The sequence below is a fragment of the Piliocolobus tephrosceles genome, chromosome 15 (genome assembly GCF_002776525.5).
Source record: "Piliocolobus tephrosceles isolate RC106 chromosome 15, ASM277652v3, whole genome shotgun sequence".
NCBI lineage: Eukaryota > Metazoa > Chordata > Mammalia > Primates > Cercopithecidae > Piliocolobus > Piliocolobus tephrosceles.
In genome coordinates, this window is record NC_045448.1 from 28410170 (window position 1) to 28431580 (window position 21411).

A 21411-nucleotide genomic window follows, 5' to 3' on the forward strand; every position below is an offset into this window, starting at 1 on the left:
CCACTAGGTTGCCTTTTTAATCCTCTTCCATAAATCTCCAACCTCACCCAGAGGCAACCAACCTTCGGATTTCTATCATCACAGATCATTTTTGGAATCATCTCATATGCACTCTTTTGTGTTGACTTCTTTCTTCCACACAATGTTGAGATTTAGCCATGTTGCATTGATCAATTGTTTGTTAATTTTTATTGCTCAGTAGTGTTCCATTGTATGAAGAAACCACCATGTATTTATCTATTTATCTACCTGTTCATGGTCGTTTGCGTATTTTCCAATTTTTGCTAATAAAGGAATAAAACTGCTGTGGACATTTGGACAAGTTGTTTTTTGGTGAAAATCTGTTTTTATTTCTCTTGGGGCAATACTTGGTTGTGGAATTGGTGAGTCATAGGGTTGGTGTATGTTTAACCTTCTAAGAATCTGCCAAACCGTTTTCCAAAATGGTTGTACCATTTTGTGCCCCCACCAAAGTGTATTACAGCTGCCTCCCATCCTCACCAGCATTTGGTATTGTTGGTCTTTTTCAGCTTAGCCATTCGAGTGGGTGTGAAATGTTATGAAATGTTACTGCTGTGGTTTTAATTTGCATCTCCTGATTAAGCACAATGAGGTTGAGCAATTTTCATTTGTTTACTAGCCCTTTGTAATGTTCTTTTGTGACATGTCTGTTCATGTCCTTTGCTCCCTTTTATTAGGCTTTAAAAAATAATTTTATTCTTGATTTGTGAGTATTTGTATATTCTAGATACCATAACTTTGTCAGATATATGTTTTATGTGAATACTTTTTTCACAGACTGACTTGCCTATTTTCTTAACAATGTCTTTCCAAGAAAAAGAAAACAAAAATGGCCAGGTGTGGTGGCTCACACCTGTAATCCCAACATTTTGGGATACTGAGGTCGGAAGATGGCTTGAGGCCAGGAGTTATTCCAGGCCAGCCTGAGAAACACAGGGAGACCCTATCTCTACAAAAAAATCAAATAAAAACCAACAAAAGAGTTTAAGACAACAACAAAAAATTGATGATGTCCAATCTACAAATTATTTTATTTTTTAATAATTTGTGATTGTTTTTCTTTGTGTGTGACCTGTTTAAGAAAGCTTTGCCTTCCAAAAAGTCATGAAAATTCTCTCCTCTGTTCTCTTGTAGAAGCCTTATAATTTTAGATTTTTTGTTTAGGTCTATAATCCATCTCATTTTTTTTTTTTTTTTTTTTTTTTTCAGACAGGATCTGGCTCTGTTACCCAGGCTGGAGTGCAATGGTGCATTCTGGGCTCACTGCAATCTCTGCCTCACCGCAATCTCTACCTTCTGGGCTCAAGCCATCCTCTCACCTCAGCCTCCCAAGTAGCTGGGACTACAGGTGCATGCCACCACGCCCAGTTAATTTTTTGTATTTTCTGTATAGACAGGGTCTCACCATGTTGGCCAGGCTGGTCTGAAACTCCTGATCTCAAGCGGTCTGCCTTCCTTGGCCTCCCCAAATGCTGGGATTACAGGCGTGAGCCACTGTGCCTGGTGCAAAATAATTTTTGAGTATGATGTGAGGTAAGGGTCAATGCTCGTTTTCTAATATCCAGATGTTCTAGCATCATTTAAAATTAAAAAGACTTTCCTCTCCCCCATTGAATCACATTGGCGCCTTTGTTGGGAATCAGTTGAGCACATACACAGGGTCTTACTCCTAGCCTTTCCACTCTGTTTCCTTGATCTCCTTGACTGTTTGACACCAGTACCTTACTGTCATGATTACAATCACTTTATAGCAAGTTCTGACTCAGGTAGTGAAGATGCTCCATGGAGTAGTGCATACACTTACTTTGTCCTTGTTGTTTTGTTTTGTTTTGTTTTTGAGACAGGATCCCACTCTGTTGCCCAGGCTGGAGTACAGTGGGGTGATCATAGCTCACTACAGCCTTGACCTCCAAGGCTCAAACAATCCTTCTGCCTCAGCCCCCCAAATAGCTGGAACTACAGATGCACACCACCATAGATGGCTAATTTTTGTATTTTTTGTAGAGATGAGGTTTCGCCATGTTGTCAGGCTGGTCTTGAACTTCCGCGCTCTAGCAATCCACCCGCTTTGGCCTCCCAAAGTGCTGGGATTACAGGTGTGAGCCACTGTGCCCAGCCTGTGCAACAAGTGTTTGAAATATCAGCCCATTCCTCCCAGTATTTATTCTTTGCCCTTTTCACCACCGTTCTGTGCTGATTACCAAGAAGGAAGTGGACATAACAGGATACAAGGCAGAAAAAAGGGGTGCCTTTCCGCCTTTGGTTTCAAAGTCCAAGTCCTAAGAGGAACAGAGTCACAAAGTTTGGAGAAAACAGATGACAGAGAGCACCTCCCACTCCTGCTTCCACTCAACCACCCTTCTAAGACTAGAGAAAAATCCCCTAGGTGCGGAGGAGAGAGAATAGGAGGGAATTAGAGAGCAGCTATGCACTCCTATATCTTGGGTTAGGGTCTCAGGAGGCAGCCAGATCTCACAGAGGGGACAGAGAAGGCTTGTAGAGCCTCCCCTGGCTCTGATCAGTGCGGGAGCAGCAGCACGAATTCTAGACCCTTAGCATGACCCAGAGAGAGGGGCACCCTGATGGATCCGTAAGATCAGAACAGCAGCCATCCCAGCAGAGGTCTGCATAAGGTAAGTCTCCCCAATTCCTTAGCTCTCAGTGAACCTCCTAGAAAATCACTCCCAACACTAAGAAGAGTGAGCAGGAAACCCTGCTGTGACTGGGTAATTTTCTGCCACTCTGGTGGTGAGATATCCCAGCTGAGTTATAGGAAGGGAAAGAAGGTAATATTTTTTGAACACCTGAGTTAGTTACTTAAGGTTTATTCCAGCTTTATGTGGCACTTCTAACGTCCTACATTTTAAGTTCTAAGCCTAATGTTAATACAGAGTGGTGATGAGGAGGGAACCACCCACTCCGCTGGGAGAGGAGCTGGTGGGGAGGAATTAGGAGAGCCTGGGCCAGTAGGCTTCCCTGCCTCACTTAATCTTAGCCCTGTGTTTGGGATATCACAGTGCCATCAAGCAATTCAGCCTCATAATGGGTTCCCCTGAGTTCTATTCCTCTGTCCTGCAATGCTTTAATCAAGTCCTGCCTCTTAATGTGTCACTTTCATCTTGAGCAATTCAGCGGACATACAGTGGGTCCCGGGCAACAGGCCTCAAGATCTGCATGGAGCAGAGTTTGAGGGTGAGCCCCATGCCCCACATGGCAGTGACTATTTGGGAAGCTAAGGCTCCAACTGAGGACACCGTCTTGTGCCAGGTGCAGAGGACATTGAGGTGGGGCTGCCTCATGCTTCACAGTCCTGGCGTTATTTTCCATGCCATCTGTGTTCTGACTACACCCACTTTAGGTACAGGGAAACTGATGCTTCAGCCCTATTTATTGCATGCCAGGAAAGTCTAGTTTGCATGTTGTTTTGCTTATGTTAGCATGTTCGGCTTGCACCGTAACTCCAAGAATGTAAAAAAGACACTTGAAAATGCATTGAATAAATACATTCCTTTGCTGTGATCCCGTGTCCACCAAATGTTCTGAAATGAGACACATGGAAAATGGAAAACAGACCGAAAATATTTGCTTGACTGACACTGTGGATTAGGGTGTCCACGAGAGTATAAACACACACACCCACTACACACACGCACCCTGCAGAGTGGTCCCCAGGATTAGGGCCCTTCCACAGCAACCAAGGCTGGCTGCCAATTTCAGAGCTGCCCCTGGGCCTGGCTCTGCTGGAGTGAGGCCAGGGGTGCCTAGGTTGGAGGAATGCACTCATCTGGAGCTCAGGAGGAGCCCCTGCACCCTCTACCTGAGCAGCCCAGAAAGGAGTTGGGGTTGTCACTCCACGCTGAGAGGGCCATCACCACTCAGGGACTTGGAAGAAGGGGGAATGGGTCAGGACTTTTAGTTCATTGCTAAATGAAGCCTAGCTCCCCTCTGGGGTCCTGTGGCCTGGACTCCTGGTGCAGGTCGGAGGTGGCCTTGCTCAAGGGAGCACTGAACTCCTTCACCCTCCCAGCAGTCAAACCATGATGCGCAAGAGCCTCTTACTCATCCCAAAGTCATCAGTCATGTTTCCAAGAGTGTGAGTCATTCAGAGATGGAGGGAGAGAGGGCTCCAGCTGCGGGTGGGATGATGCTGAAGAGGTGATGTGGCCCAGAGGGAGCCCTAATTCCTCTTACTCCAAAGCTGGAAATGCTATTCTTTTCGAGATGAGATGCCTCCTTCATCTGCTCCCAAATGGTGTGTGTGTGTCTGTGTGTATGTGTGATGTGTATAGAATGCTGGCAGCTTAAAGAAACTGGAAACCAAAGCAACAAGGACTTCTCCCTTCATTCTGAGGAGCTGAGAAGGTGTGCTGGCTCAGAGGACACAGGCCAAGTGGGCACTTTTAAAACTTATTAATAAAATATGCACTCAGGCAGGGCACAGGAGCTCAAGCCTGTAATCCCAGCACTTAGGGAGGCTGAAGCAGAAGGATCACTTGAGCCTAGGAGTTTGAGACCAGCCTGGGCAACATAGTGAGACCCTGGCCCTAAAATATTTGAAAAATTAGCTGTGGGTGGTGGTGCACAACTGTGGTCCCAGCTACTCGGGAAGCTGAGGGAGGAAGATTGCTTGAGCCCAGTCGGTCAAGGCTGCAGTGAGCCATGATTGTGCCACTGCACTCCAGTCTGGGTGACACAGTGAGACTGTCTCATATACAATGCAATACAATAAATTATGTACTCATATTTGTCCAGCACTTTCTTCCATTTTGAGCCTTTGAGGGGAGCAGGTCAGGGATTGTTATCTCCATTTTATAGCCAAGGAACTGAAGCTCAGGGCAGTCACGTAAGCTGCTAGTGTCCTATCACAGGCAACTATTGGAGCTGGGATTTGGACCCAAGTTCCTTAATGACTAGTTCAGTCCCTGCTGGACCCCTGGACTGTGAGGGATTCCTCTAAACAGAGGGCTCTATCAGCCTTTGGACTTGTTTTCTCTCCAAGATCATCTTTCGGCAATTGGGCTCAGCCTGGACCCAGCAGTTGTCCCTGCCTTCCTAGACCAGCCTCTCACAGAGGTCCTGGCCATGGGTACTCCTGGGGGATGCTCAGTTCCAGGTCACTTTCCCCTCCTCCTAGCCTGGGACTCGACCCAGGAGAGCTGGCTGCCTTCAGAGGAGAACCTTTTCCAAGGCAGTCCCAGGGGAGAGAGCCAGGGGAACCCCAGTAGGATGGAGAGTCAGTTGGTGGGTCTGCCCAGACAGTGGGAGTCGACCAAGCATCAACTCCCAAGAGGCCCAAGCCTAAGGAGTTAAGTATTAGTGTTCAGGCATTTTGGCTATGGATTGGCCGAGGGACCTGACCTCTAACCCTGTGTCTTCCTTTTTTGTGTTTCCCAGCCCATTTCTTCCCATAGAGCCATGAGAAGGCATCCTTGATTCACTGGAGGAGGAAACCCTGCAGGAAACACACCTGGGAAAACAACTGCCATTTCGAGGCAGAAATGATTATTCTCAGTATACTGATGAGGAAACTGAGGCTTCAGAGGTTACATATCTCAGGCTATACCACCCAGCTAGGGAAGAGGGCAGAACGAGAATCCAGATCTGACAGCGTGGTGGGCGTTTCACCAAATCATCCTGCCTTAGAAAACCTGCAACAGCCCAGAACAGGCACCTCGACCACCTCACTACAGACGCTAACCTCAGATGGTGACCAAAGAGAAAGACTTGGCATAGGAAAATGACTTCTTGAGATCAGAGGCTACGATGAGCTGTATTGTGCCCCTGACCCCTCCAAATGTATATGTTGAAGTTCTAACCCCCCAGAACCTCAGAAGGCAACTGTATTTGGAGATAGGGTCTTTAAAGAGGTAATTAAGTTAACGTGATGTCACTGGGGGGGGACAAAATTAAATGTAACTGGTGTCCTTACAAGAAGTGATTAGAACCAAACAGACGCAGGGAGAGACCATGGGCAGACACAGCAAGATGGCGGCCATCTCCAAGCCAAGAGAGAGGACTCAAAAGAAATCACCCCTGCTAGCACCTCTGTCTTCCAGCCTCCAGAATTGTGAAAGTATAAATTTCTGTTGTTGAAGCCACCTGGTGTATGGTATTCTCTTCTGACAGCCTCAGCAAACTCATTCAGAGCCCCTTAAAAAAATCATCTCTGTCCCCAGTTCCTGCAAACAGTAGGCACTGAAGGCACATTTGTTAACTGGCTGAAGGAAGTGCCATGAATGCTGGGCTCTCCAATAGGCGGAGAAGATTCAAATTTTGATTTTTGCAACCAGCCTCCTTCCTCTTGTTGAAACTTCCTGTTTCTGAGGAATAGAGATTTTACAGATCCCAGAGGGCATCCAGTAAACCCAGCAGTTATTACCAAATAATTCTGGTTTTGATGATCTCAGTGGGTATGAATCAGAAGCAAGCAGACTTGCGTTTCTTTTGAAATATACCCAAGGTTAAACGTTAGAGGAAGAAGCAAAAATATACTGGAAAATGTATTGCTAGCAAGGAACTATTCGTGTTGTTGATGCCCAAGGCCTGATGAGATGGGCTTTCCTTCCTTCTGCATGGAGCAGAACCTGGTGAGGGCCTGAGTGACCAACACTGTTGCTGCTCGGGGCAAAGCAACCTCTTCACGTCCAAGTGCCCATTCTCACGGTTCTCACCTGGATCTCTTATTTGAAAAAGAGAATTCCAGGGTTGAGGGTGCCTCCTGGAGCCCTCATCATCCAGGTGACTGCTGTGGCCTGGAGGAGGTCCTGGCCCTTGTAGAAGGCCACCTCCTTCCTATCCCACCAAGGGATAGGAAGAGAGTATGGGGTCCACACAACTAGAAGCCTGCAATGGGATCACACAGGGCATAGGTGAGAGGGTTGAGGCTGGGATGGTGTCAGGTTACCATGAAGCCGGGCTGTTTTTAGGGGCATCGCCTTTAACAGGCAGCATTCGGGCAGGAGCTGTAAAACACCTTGGAAAGTGGAGTTCGAGCAGGAGGTCCTAGGGAGGCCTTGGGGTGCAAGGGAGGGCTTGGAAGTAAGGGGGAAGAGCCGAGACAGCCCTGGCTTCTGATTCTGGCTCTGCCACCTGCTGGCCGAGAGGCCTGGTGAGCTCTGTCCTCTAGAGAACCTCAATCTCTCCATCGTCAGGGGACATCAGGCCACCTTCGAGGATCGATGGGGTTCTGGGGGAAAGGAGTGGCACGGGATGATGTGTGACAAAACCTCCAACCCAGGCAGGACCCTGGTAAGGGCTGGAGCCAGGCCTGGGTCTGTCACAGTGGGACTTGGCCATCGCACGCTTAGGGGATCCTCTCCTAAGAAGGGGGAATGTGGCCAGGAGCCCCAGGGTTGGTGCCTTCAGGATCCTCAGGACCTGAAAGGCAGCAGCTCAGATTCTTTAGGAAGTGGCTGCCCCTCCCTCTTCAAAGCCATTTCTCTCCCTTCACAGCCTAAGGAACTTCTTGCACTTCCCCAAACCTCCGCGAGCCCCCACCTCCATGCCTTCCTGCACGATGCTTTTCCCGCGGCCTGAAACTCCCTTCCCCTCCCATGTCTGGCTTCTGCCTACTCCTCCCACACGATTATCTCAGATATCTCTCCCCACCCCGCGTCTTCTCCCAGGGAGTCTTTCCTGACCACTCCCTCTGCATGGAGCCTGGCTGCCTGTCTGTCTGTCCGTCCGTCTGTCCATCCATCTGTCAGCTATGCCCCTGGCCTCCTGCCACGCACCCCTCTCCCCGTGCCCCCTCACACCCTGCAGTGGAACTCTATTTCCCCTCTGGACCATGAGCTCCAGGGCCCTGGCCCTGATCTTCCCTCTCAGGGGCCTAGTCCAGGGTCTGAAACATAATAACAGCTCAATAAATGAGTGTCAACAATTACCGGCTTACTCAATGAATGACTTCTGAATACAGGGCCCACTTCTACAGATGAGTCACATGTCTGAGCCACAGTGCCCTGCCCCCACCCACTGACCCCAGTGAAACCCTCCCCATGATGACGTCATCATTACCTTGAATTCTCAGAATCACCGGTGCCTCCTATCTTCTCCTTTTACTCTATCTGCTTCTCACCCTCCTCCTCCTCTTTCTTTCCCCCTTCTCTGGGGGCAGCACATCTAACTTAGGTAGTGTTCCTTCCGGGCTGTGAATTATCAGGATTTTCATCTAGTGACTCGGGAAACTGTGAGACAGAATCAGGAAGTCGGTCCCCAAGTGCTGGACAAGGAGATGCGATGCCCGTTGGCCCCTGGTGCTCTCGAGTTAACTGAATAGGAGACTGGGAGGACCTAGGTAGGGAAGGAGAGGGCCTGAGCCGAGGAGAATGGGTATGGGGTGTGGGAGACTGGTGGGACTGGGCCCCTTTCAGACTGCACAGGCCAAGGCATCCCTGGTCTGGCATGAAGGGAGAGGCCACTGCCCTGTCCCATACACTTGGCTGCCTAAGGTCCTTTGTTGGGGGCAACCATCCTCCCCCCATCCAACTCAGATGGTCAGGAAGGAGCCCACCCGGGGAACATCACTGCCTCTCGTCTCATCTTCTCTCCTGTGACTCCTCCTGTCTTTTCCCCTAAATGTCATGGAGGTGTTTCTGGTACAAGCAGTGAGGTGCTGGCCATCCGGAGCACGCCTCGGGGTCACTGCCGTTTTCATGTCATGCCCTTTTCCATGAAGAAATAAATGAGGACCCTGCTTCTGGAAACCTGATGTTTGTGACATCATGAAGGCAACAGATGGGATATTTGAGATTCTTGAAAAAGGACCACAAATATCTCAATAAAAGGCAACTTCTGAGGCCAGAGGAAAACATAAGGAATAAAAGGACTGCCGCTTCCTGTATCAGGTGAGAAAAGCATGACATGAGTTAACCTCAAAAAGTAAATAAGTAAAAATAAATAAACCTAAGAAGGGCAGGTAAGTCATAGGTTGTTTCTTTCTTTGTTTTTTTGAGACGGAGTCTCGCTCTGTCACCCAGGCTGGAGTGCGGTGGTGCAATCTCGGCTCACTGCAAGCTCCGCCTCCCGGGTTCACGCCATTCTCCTGCCTCAGCCTCCCGAGAAGCTGGGACTACAGGTGCCCGCCACCACACCCTGCTGGTTTTGTTTTTGTATTTTTAGTAGAGACGGGGTTTCACCGTGTTAGCCAGGATGGTCTCCATCTCCTGACCTTGTGATCCGCCCACCTCGGCCTCCCAAAGTGCTGGGATTACAGGCGTGAGCCACCACGCCCGGCCATACGTTGTTTCTTGACAGGTTTGTCGAGTGATACAGGGGTCCCGTGGCGGCATGTCCATCCCTACTTCTCACACTGCCTTGCAATTGCCTCCTTGTCTCCAGAGCCCTAGGGGGCAGGGCCATGTATGTTCTCTCTCTCTCAATCCTATCCTGGGACCTGACACATAGTAGGTGCTCAGTAGGCAGAGTGACCGTATAATTTATCATCCAAACCGGGACACTTCAAGGTAAAAGGAGGCTATTAATAATTACATCTGGACAACAGTTGTAATATGGGACTGTCTTGACAAAGAGGTGTCTGTTGAATAAGTGAATGAATGAATGAATGGTTCTTTAACAGGCTGAGGCTGCTGGCACCGAGGCATTCATGGCTTCCTACATCCATTGGTGCCACCGTCTAATAGAAAATTCACCCGTGTGTACCATGTATACCATGCTGGGATTGAAAGTCCATCTCCATTCTTATCTTGCAGACTGGGACTCCACTGCAGAGAGAAAGTGGGCTGAGCCAGAAGGGCCCTGCAGGTGCTGCTCAGAGCATCTTCCTGCATGAGAACTGCTGGCTTGGACACCAGGAATTCGGCTCTGTGCTTTCTGTTCCTTGTAACATTTAATTCTCACACCAGCCTTGTGAAGTCGATGTTCTTATTAACTTTTACAGGTGAATCAACCCAGGCTTAGAGAAGTGAAGTATTGCACCCGAGGCGCTAATATCAGAACTACAATCTATACCCGAGTCTGTGGGACACCAAAGTAGGTGCCTCTAAGATGTCACCACCTTGCCTTTTGTGTGGCCTTCTCTCAAGGAGAGGACTTAGAGGCTTGGGGCGTCCAATTTTTGGAGGCAGGCAGGGCCTCCTGTGGCCTGATCCATTGGCTGGAGAGGAGTCAGCAGAGGCTGGGGTCATGGCATTGTCGCAGTAGGAACGGAAAGTTTGCCTGCTGGACGTGCCCCCACCCCACATCTGATTACAGGCAGAGTCTTGGACGGGGCAGTGGCACATTCAGAACCTCTGGCCAGGCTAGGACCGTGAGAAGTGAGCTTTTCATAGGTTACAAGGCCTATGGCCACGGGAGCAGGTGGGGCAGGGGCCCTGGTCAGCCTGCTTCACAGGCCCGGATGCTGCCACCTGAGCCTTGTAACTGAGCCCTCGTGACTCCTGAGGGTGGGTTAAGGAGGAGAAGGCGTCCAGAGCTGGAACTCCTAACCAAGGCCTCTGTCAGTCCTTCCACCTCTTGCTTCCAGCCCTCCCCACCCCTACCCCCTGGAGGGCCGTGGAGTTTCCTTGATGCAGGGCCTGCTGTTTTTCCAGAATCTGGTTCATTTGCAGTCCCAGTCCGTCGAGAGAGCAGCCTGGGAGTCTGAGGGCTCCAGCCCAGGAGAGAGGCTTGCTGGGGCCTGGCGGGGCTGAAGTGGTGGAGAGGGGAGAGGCCAGGCCCAGAACCTCTTTTTCCCTCTTGTGTTCCCAGGCCAGTCAGGCTCCTTCTGCTGGGCGACTGGGGGAGGTGAGAGGATATGGGCTACCTATGGCTGGGTCTGGGCAAGGGCTCAGTGAGGGAGCAGGGTTAGGCACTCTCCCCAGCTCCTCCCCACCTACCTCCCACCTACACGCTCTGCAGATAGCCCTTACCCCAAGGCTGCAGCCCAGCTGACAACCCTGAGCCTGGGCCAAGCTGACATCCCTGAGCCTGGGCCTCCAAGCACAGCTCCCTGGCGCCCTCTAGTGTCTGCCCCTCTCAGGTACAGGGTGCCTTAACGCACAGCTCCCTGAGCCTGGCCCAGGGCCAATCTCTGAACCTAGAATTGACCTTCCAAATCGGGCCATTTCTAAGCATGAGGGGGACTCTGTTGACAATGATGCTGGACAGCAGACACAAAAAGAGACTGGTCCAGCTGTCTTTTCATCCCACTCAGGTCAGAAGTGCCCCCTCCCCACTCCACTGTGGCCCCCAGAACCATCTCTGGGAACCACCCCATTTGTAAATGAGATAATGCATGTGACATGCTTAGCAAGGGGCTGGGAGAGCAGAGAACCAGTGACTATGTGGTCAGTAAACAGCTATTAGCTCCACTAGGGTAGAGGCGATGGTCTGTTTGGTCCTGTGCTCATTTCCATGCGGAAGGACAGAGCAGCTCCGTCCAGTGCTGCTGAGGCAGGAATGAGGACTCCACGTTCAGAGTCTGGCACGGAGCAGGAGGGTAGTTGGGTGGCTCAGTGTGTTGGCTGCAAGAGCAAATGCAAAACGTCAGCCTGAGATTAATCAAGACATCCCTCTGCTTACCATTTCAGGTCTTGCTGGGGAGTTTGGAAGGAAAACTGCCTTTCCAGCAAGAAGATGTTTTGACACGATGCCTTTTCCCCGGCATGCGATGAGTCTCCTTCTCCCCACCCGTCCCCTTTGCCACAGCTTTAGGGATGACCTCTGCCCGGCTGGACGCCCTTGATGACTAACACGGCAAGTGTATGGACCATCACCTGTCCTGGCCTCAACCCCCTTCACCCTCCATTTCCTTGTGACTGCTCCAGTGGCTTCTGGGTAGAAGGCCCCAGACAGGTTTGCTAAACTACTGACTCCCCAGGGCTCCCTGACAGGGCCTGATGCAGGGTGGCCAGAGGTTGTGACCCCTAGACCAGGTGGGGCCCAGCACAGGGACCTAAGCCCCACCCTCAGGGAGCTGGCGGCTGCACAGGGAACAGTCACCTGTACAGATCAATCTAGTGGAAAACCCCCGTGGCTAGAACCAGGGTGGAGGGCTGGGGGCAGGCTCTGGAGTGTAGAAGAGGGAAGGCGCCTTCGGACCGGACAGCAGAGAGAAGAGCCTGCAGGATGGGTGTGAAGGATTGCTTCCTTCGCAGAGGCGGGCCAGGGCTCCGCTCAGGGGCTCCCAGGGGAAGGAGCCTGGGGTGGCCAGGGCACCATGTATGCGTGTGTGTGTGTGTGCACGCGTGTCTGTGCATGCGTATAGATATGATTCAGGGAGACATAAGGGACTTTGGCAAAGTCAGGGGGATGTGGGGGCTAAGCAAACACCACTTTGAAGACTTCTCTTTGGCATGGGGTGACAACCCAGGTCTGGTGCCTTGTTCAGGAAAGGGAGAAAACCCTGAGTTGGTTTTTGTGTTCTTCAAACCAGTTTGCCCACATCCTTGGCATCATCAGTGCCCTGTGAAGGGCCTGCTTGGAGCCAGGCATGTCTGGGCCTGAGGGTGGCGGTGCCTACGTGAGGCCCTGCGGTCTCTCCAGGGGCTCCCCCAGAGGGGCACTTGGCCACTGTTGGAGCTGACAGGGGCCTGGCCCAGCTCGCCCGCCTTTCCTGCTCCTCACCCAGCCCCTGCTGCCGAGAGCTCTGGCAGCCTCTGTGTGCGCAGCAGGCCTGGGCTCAGTCACCCGCAGCTCTTCTGCCTGCTCCACGGTGGCTCTCCCCAGGGCCTTGGCTGTCATGTGAGGCTTCCAGCTGCTGCTCACACGCAGAGCTTTGCATGACCAGCAACACACAGACAGACAGGAGCATTGGGTCTAGGGCGGGAAAATCGTGGGTTCAAGATCAGGCTGTGCCATTTACCAGCTATGTGGCCTCAGGCAGGTTGAACTCTTTGAGCCTCAGTTATCTCATCTGTAAATTGGGGATAATAACACTTAATGGTACTTATCTCATGGGGTTGTCATGAGGATCAAATGAGATGATGTGTGTGCAAACACCTTACATAGGGCTCCACTAATGGAAGGCATTATTATTGCTGTTTTCATACCACGCGACACTTACCCAAGAACGGAAGCTCATGTTCTGAGTGCCAGTGACGTGCGTGGCATTCCTCCTGTGCTCATTTCATAACTATTCGTTGAGCCTCCTTGGTGCCAGGCACTGTTCTAGACTCTTGGGCCATAAAAATCAATAAAACACAAGATCCCTGCCTCCTTAGGGCTGATCTTCTAGGGGAGAGGCTTTCACATACCCCAATCTACTTAGCACACATTCCAACCTCTCTCTGGCATCTGCAAACTCAACTCCGCAAGGTTAAGCAACATCCTAAGCTGCTAGGAACTCTCTTCATAAGTACTCTCCACTCATCCAGATTGCCTGGTGATACAGACAGGAGACAGGGAAATACTGTGTAGAAGAGGGTGGTTCCCTGGCAAAGGCCCCACCCTCAAGCCTGAAGATGGGGACAGGCCCTAAATGAGGACAGGCATTCCTATTTTCAAGCAGAAAAAGTTGCCTTTTGGCCTGCCGCGTTCCCTATCCTGCAGCCATATAAATTCTGAACCCCAGGCTTCTGAAACAGACGAGCAAGCTAGCAGACCAGCAGACAGATGGTGGGGACGTTGGAACGATGTAATAGAGAAAGACAGAGGAGGAGGAACATCTGACCACAGAGAGGAGTTTGACTGGGGACGGTCAGAGAGGAGTCCAACTCCTGGGCGCCTGACTCCAGGGGAAGATCACCTTCCCACTCCATACCCCTCTTCTGGCTCCTCATCCATCCCACTGAAAGCTACTCCACCATTCAATAAAACCTCGCATTCATCCTTCAAGCCTATGTGTGACCCATGTTTTCCGGGACGCTGGACAAGAGCTTTCGATACAGAACGCTGTCACACTGGCCCTCTGCCCTTGCAAAAAGGCAGAGGGTCCATTGAGCTGGTTAACACACACTGTCTGCGGACAGCAAAGCTGAAAGAGCTTTGTAACACTGAGGTTGCAGGCACCCACCCCTAGACACTACAGTAGGGCCAGAGCCCAAAGGCCTTGCCCTGGCCTCTGCACCTGCCCACCTGCATGCTCCCCTTCCCGAGAGGGGTTTGAGCAGCAGAGGTGACCCAACAGGCAAGCGGCACATCCTGTGAGGGGGATCAGGGACCTCTCCTGTTTCACTGTAGAAGTCCCTTCATGGGAAAACAAGGTCATTTTGAGACAACACTCAGAGCATCGTTGTGAAAAGGGAGCACGATCATTAAGACTAGTTGCCCATTTTACAGATGAGGACATTGGGGCCCAGAAAAGTTTAACCACCTTGCCCTAGGTTATGCTGCTGTCAGTAACAAAATAACTTATTCAGTCAACAAATATTTGCTGAGCTCCTATTTTGTGCCACCCACTGCTTTGGGCACTAGGGCACAGTCAGTGCGTTAGTGGAGCTTGCATTCTCTAAACGGGTGACTTCAAAGAAATATGTAAACAGGTGAGCTCATTTCAGACATGATGAGTACTAGGCAGAAAATCATACAAGATAATGGGAGGGAGAGCGACTTAGGGATGGGGTAGTTGGGGAAGGCCTCCTGGGGAGGTGACACTGAGGCTGAGGAACCAAGCAGAGGACACTTCCGGTGGAAGTTATCCTAAATGGTGACCCAGATAAGAGACTCAAAGGATTCCTTACAGCTCACTTAAAAGGCAAAGGAGAAAATGGGGCTGTGAGTCCTCCCAGGGAAAGCAGGGCTTTCTGAGCTGTGGCCTGAGGAGCCAGGCGGCCTTCCTTGTAAAACAGAGCTCAGGGCATCTGGGAATCCTTCTGTTTTGTTTTCATAGCAAATTTGTTTTAGGTTCATAGCAAATTTGAGCACAAAGTATAGAGAGTCCCCATATACCCCTGCCCCCACATATGTAGTACATTCATTAAATCGAGAACCCACATAGATGCATCATCACCCAAAGTCTATATTTACATTGGGGTTCACTCTTGGTGTTGTATTGTATGTCCCATGCGTTCTAACCAAATTATGATGACTTTATCCACTGTCATAGCATCTTAGAGTAGTTTCACGGCCCTAAAAATCCTCTGTGCTCCACCTGTTCATCCCTCCCTCCCCCCATCCCCTGGCGCCCACTGGCCTTTTTGCTGTCTCCATAGTCTTGCTTTTCCCAGAATGTCATATAGTTGGAATTATACAGTATGTACCCTTTTCACACCGGCTTTTCCACTTAGTAATATACATTTAAGTTTTCTCCATGGCTTTTCATGGCTTGGCAGCACATTTGTTTTTAGCTTTTAATGAAATTTGCATTCTCTGGATGTAGGGGCTTGATATGGTTTGGCTCTGTGTCCCCACCCAAATCTCATCTTGAATGATGCTCATGTAATTCCTGCCTGTTGTGGGAGGGATCCGGTGGGAGATCACTGAATCACGGGCATGCTTTCTCTCATACTTTTCTCATGGTAGTGAGTAAGTCTCATGAGATCTGATGTTTTTTTTTTTTTTTTTTTTTTTAATAAGGAGTTTCTGCTTTCGCTTCTGCCTCATTTTTCTCTTGCTGCCGCCATGTAAGTAGTACCTTTCACCTTCCGCCATGATTGTGAGGCCTCCCCAGCCACGCAGAACTGTGAGTCCAATCAGCCTCTTTCTTCTGTAAATTCCCTGGTCTCGGGTATGTCTTTATCAGCAGCGTGAAAACGGACTAATGCAGGCTGCTTTCTTGTTTTGTTTGTTTGATATTTCGCTTTTTCCTAGCATTCCTGCAGTGGTTTCAGCCTGCAAGCCCTTTCATCTCCCAGAGATGGGGTGGGGCACGGCCATGCTGTTGCTGGGGTGCTGTGCTCTCCAGGCTGGGAAAGGCAAGGCCATTCTGGGCCCTGAGGCTGTGCCACCTCCGGTGCCCAACAGGCGGCCACACCACCCTGTTCTGCTTTAAACAGGTCATGACTGCGAAGGGGCATAGGGTTATTGGGGCATTGTGAGCAGTACCAAGATGGAAATGGGGGCAGCTCCCCCCAGGCCTCTTCTCCCTCACGCTCCCTTGGGCCAGGTGGGCAGCTCACTTGCATTTCTTGGTTTTGTAAGGGGTAAGACCTGGGGCATTTTGCCATTTGCTCGCCTAGCCCTCACTCAGTATTGTCTCCTGAAAGACTGGAAAGTTCCAGGAAATCTGGTCCTCATCATAGAATCTGATCTCAGGTAGGTGGCTGCCGGCGCAAAGGTTCCATTTGCCTGGAGAGAGCATCGTGGGGTGAGGAGAAAGGATGCTGGTATGTTTTGCCCTTGGGGCTGGCAGCCTGAAGGGAAAAGCATTTCTGGTGAAGAAGCCTGCTGCCTTTTGTCATCGGATTGAACCCTAGCAACAGAGGGATGGGTAAACAAAATGTGTTCTAGCCATACAATGGCGATGATTCAACCTGAAGAAGTAAGGAAGTTCTGACACCTGCTATAGCATGGATGAGCCTGGAGGACATCTGTTAAGTAAAATAAGCCAGTCACAAAATGGCGAATTCTACTGCTATGAGTAGTCAAATTCATAGAGACAGGAAGTAGAATGGTGATTGCCAGGAGCCTGAGGGAGGGAGAAATGGGGAATCAGTGTCCAACAGGGACAGGTTTCAGTTTGGGATGATAAAACGAGTTCTGCCTTTGCAGCAACTTGGATAGAGGCGGAGATCATTGTCCTAAGCAAACTGAGGCAGGAACAGAAAACCAAATACCGCGTGTTCTCACTTACAAGTGATAGCTAAATAATGAGAACACATGGACACAGAGAGGGGAACAACCCACACTGGGACCTCTCAGAGGGTGGACGGTGGGAGGAGGGAGAGGATCAGGAAAAATAACGAATGAGTACTAGGCTTAATACTTGGTTGATAACATAATCTGTACAATTCCCCATGACATATGTTGATCTAAGTAACAAACCTGCACATGTACCTGTAATTAAAATAAAAGTTAAAAAAAAAAGAGTTCTGGAAATGGATGATGGTGTTGGTTGCACAACATTGTGCTGTAGTTAACACCACTGAACTGTACACTTAAAAATGGTTGAAATGGTAAATTTTATGTTATGGCTATGTCAATTTAAATAAAGAAATGGAGGCAAAATTAATATAAAGAGTTTATTTGGGCCAAGGTTAAGGACTACAGCTCAGGACCCATCTCCAAGTTGCCTTGGGAGTGCTCTGTTTGGCCTCTGTTACAAGCAGGTTATTTTGGTTTTTTTTTTGTTTTTTTTTTTTTGTTTTTTGAGACAGTCTTGCTCTGTTGCCCAGGCTGGAGTACAGTGGCACGATTTCAATTCACTGCAACCCCTGCCTCCCGGGTTCAAGCGATTCTCCTGCCTCAGCCTCCCGAGTAGCTGGGACCACAGGTGTGCGCCACCACACCCAGCTAATTTTTGTGTTTTTAGTAGAGATGGAGTTTCATTGTGTTGACCAGGCTGGTCTTGAACTCCTGACTTCAGGTGATCCACCTGCCTTGGCTTTCTAAAGTGCTGGGATTACAGGGGTGAGCCCCTGCACCTGACCACAAGCAGGTTTTTAAAAGTTAAAGGGGGCGGGTGCTCAGGAAGCGGAAGCAGCGAAGCAGCTTGAGCCCAGGAGTTTGAGTCCAGCCTGGGTGACATAGCAAGACCTTGTCTCTTAAAAAACTTTTTAAATTACTTAAAAATGTTAGTTAAAAAGGCAAAAGAGGGTAATGAGTGGGCGGATACTAAGTTGTTTGTCAGAAATTCTCATTGGTTTAAAGGAAATAACATTGATTAGTAATTGGCTATACATTGTTGAACTACAGGGTAAGAGTTATGGCGTCCAGAGTGTGTGACATTTTGTAGCTACTTGGTGTCAGTTAGTCTTAGAGCCCACATAGCAAAGGGCTGTAAGATGTAATTATTTAGCCCAAGATGGTGGAGAGGATGAGATGTGGCATGCTGTCACTTTTCTGATTTGTTTGACTATTACAAAAGTTTATTTAACAAAAAGTCTAATATGAAAATGTTCATGACCTAATTTTTACATCATAGTTAAACGGGCCCTGTGGAGAGGGGACGTGAATGTCTCTGTTGAACAGCCACTATTTATACTTGTTCCAAGGCTTCTAACATGATGTTACCACCATTCCAATATTGTTCTGTTGCTCGCTAGTTGCCATCTCCACACATTCATCTATCACAAGATTCATAAAGGGATAAATCCTCGCAGTATTCCTTTGACATGTCTGCCACTGTTTAATTTCAATGATAACTTCTTGTCTATAATGTTTTTCAGCTCATGAGGGTGAACTTTGCTACCTGTTCAGCAGTCTCACCGATGCCTTGAAATGGAATGTGATGTTACTTTTCAAAGCCTCTCTGGGCCTGATAACTGAAGAGCTTGCAGATAAAAAGTTCTCTTCTTTCTCATATATTTTACTACAATTAAAAAACATTTTAGGCCAGGGCAGGGTGGCTCATGCCTGTAATCCTAGCACTTTGGGAGGCTAAGGCGGGTGGATCACCTAAGGTCAGCAGTTCGAGACCAGCCTGGCCAACATGGTGAAACCCCGTCTCTACTAAAAATACAAAAATTAGGCGTGGTGGTGCATGCCTGTAATTTCAGCTACTTGGGAGGCTAAGGCAGGAGAATTGTTGAACCCGGTGGGTGGAGGTTGTAGTGAGCAGAGATTGCTCCACTGCACTCCAGCCTGGGTGAAAGAGTGAGACTCCATCTCAAAATAATAATAATAATAATATAAATAAAAAATAAAAAGAAATTAGCCAGGTGTGGTAGAGTACGCCTGTGGTCCCAGCTACTTGGGGGTTGAGGCATGAGGATTACTTGAACCTGGGAGGTCAAGGCTGCAGGAAGCTCCTCCTGACTATATCTTATGCCTTGTAAACTAAGATCATGCCACTGTACTACAGCCTGGGTCACAATTTGAGACCCTGCCTCAAAAAAAAAAAAAAAAATTCAAAAGACTGAACCAGGATCATGAAGCGCAGCGAGCCTATGCCGTCACTTTACCACTGCTCACATGACCCTCTCTACAGCAGTCTGACTCCTTCACAGATGGAGATCTCGCTACCTGGAGAGCTTTGAATCTCAAGTGGGAACACCTGTGTTGGCACCCGGGCGCTGAAGTGTAGCTGCCTCACACCTCGAATTGGGGAAGCAGCACTTGCCCCGTCCTGTCTCCCAGACCCACCGTGAGGATCAATGAGGTAATATGCAGGAAAGTACTTTTAAACCCTGAAGTGTTCTGAACAGATAAGGGATTATTAGCATTGTTATAATTGCCCACCTAGGTCATTGGCTCCATTAGCGGATCGTTCTGATTGTGGGGAAGTTCTGGCAGCGTTGTGAAGTAGCAAAGGTTGTTCTTACTATTTCCTCACCTCTTACTGTGTATATCTTGGTATGTCTCTCTTCTTTTAGCAACTGCATGCTCCATCCCAACCCTTGTTATCTGGAGCAGTGCCTACATCTTATCCTCCTGCTTAGATCTTATTGCCTTGGGAACTAAAATGCTACCTCCTCCAGAAAGCCTTCCCAGATACTCCCTCCCTCTCCCCTCACCTGAGTCAGATGAAGTCTTGGGACCTGTGTGATGCAGTGAATATGTAATGAGATCATAAAAACATAGGTTTGAATTGTGCTGCCATTGTTTACTGTTCACGTGACCTTGGTAAAACACAACCTTCTTGGGCCTCAACATCTCTCTCTAAAGTGATGGCAGTAAACTACCTAACAGAATGGTAATGAAGATTAAATAATGTAACATAATCAACAGGGCTAGAATGTGGAGGATGCTTAGTACATAATGGTTTCTTTCCTTTGAACTCTCATAGCCCGTTATCTGAACTTTCAATCTTACATTATAGATAATAGTATCATTCATTCATTCATTAATTCAACAATTGTTTAATTGAAGGCAGTAAGTGTTAAGAAGAAAAACAGAGCAAGATAGGGAATGTGGGCTCTATTGCTATTTTATTTTGAGTGGCTAGGAAACATTTCGTTGCTGAGGCATCATTTGAGCAGAGAACTGAGGGAGTGAGCCCTGCAGTTACCAGAGAAGATGTCAGGACAAATGTAAAGTCCCTGAGGCAGGTACATGGTGTCTTTGAGGAACGGCCAGGAAGCCAGGGTGGCCAGATCACAGCAAGAGAGGGAGGAAGTGTATAAAGAGGGGAAGATCAGAGAAGTATCTGGGGCCTTTGTAGACTGTGGTAAGGACTCGCTTCCTTTCCTTGATGAGGTACAAGGCCAATGGAGAGTGTTGAGCAAAGAGTGAAAAACTGGCACAGGTATTAAAAGGTTTCCTTGACTGCTATGTGGAAAATCACCTGTACAGTACCAGCAGTAGAAACAGGAGATCAGCGTTGAGTGTGGCAGCTCACAGCTGTAATCCCAGCACTTTGGGAGGGCGAGTCAGGAGGACTGCTTGAGACCAGGAGTTTGAGACCAGCCTGGACAACATACTGAGACCCCCCCCCCCCACCTCTACAAAATAAAATAAAATAAATAGGAGATCAATGAGTAGGCTATTGCAGCAATCCAGGTGTATTCAAAACTCTTCTAGAAATAAGAAAAAACAAAAACAAAAAAACTAGTGGCTTGGACCAAGAAGACAGAGAGGCAGAAACAATGTTCAGATTCTGAATACATTTCAATTTGAGGATAGAAACACAAGAATCCTTGCTGGGGTGTGAGAGAAAGAATGAATTGCCATGGTTTTTGCCTGGGGAACCATTAAGCCAGTGTTCCCATCATGAAGACAGGCAAATCTGTGGGAGAAAGCAGGTTTAGGTGGGGCAGAGTGGGAATCAGGATTTTTGTATTGACCTAGCTTTTTACAGTTTCCCACACTCTTCCTTTGTTTCTAATGATCCACATTTCTCTTCTGTATTGTTTTCTTTCAGCCTGAGAACTTTCTTTAGCATTTCTTGTAGTGAAGATGCTAATGATGAATTCTTTTAGTTTTCTTTTTTTGGGGGTGGGAGGGGGGAAATATCTTTGTTTTACCTTCATTTTTGAAGGATATTTCATAACTCGAGAATTTTGAGTTGAAAAACTGGCTTCTGCCCTCCATGGTTTCTGATGAGAAGTCACCAGTGATTTGATTTTTTTCCACCCCGTATGTCGCATATCTTTTTTCTTCGGCTGTTTCAAGATTTCCTCTTCATCTTTGATTTTTAGCAGTTGGACTATGATGTGCCTAAGGGAGATTTTCTTTGTATTTATCCTACTTGAGCTATACTGGGTTTCTTGAGTCTGTAAATGCATGTCTTTCACCAAATAAGGGGACATTTTAGCCATTGTTTCTTGAAATATTTTTTGTTCTTTTATCCTGTAGTCTTTCTTTTTTCCTTCCGGGGTTTCATTTCACATGTTAAACATTTTGATATTGTTTTTACAGGCCTTTGAGGCTCTGTGTTTTTGTTGCTATTTGTTTTCAATCTTTGTTCTCTTTGTT

General features: G+C 48.5%; 1 pseudogene; it reads right to left on the reverse strand.

The window, feature by feature from the left end:
* Positions 1-18034: 18034 nt before the first annotated feature.
* LOC111546049 lies at positions 18035-19379 on the reverse strand (annotated as a pseudogene).
* Positions 19380-21411: the final 2032 nt, after the last annotated feature.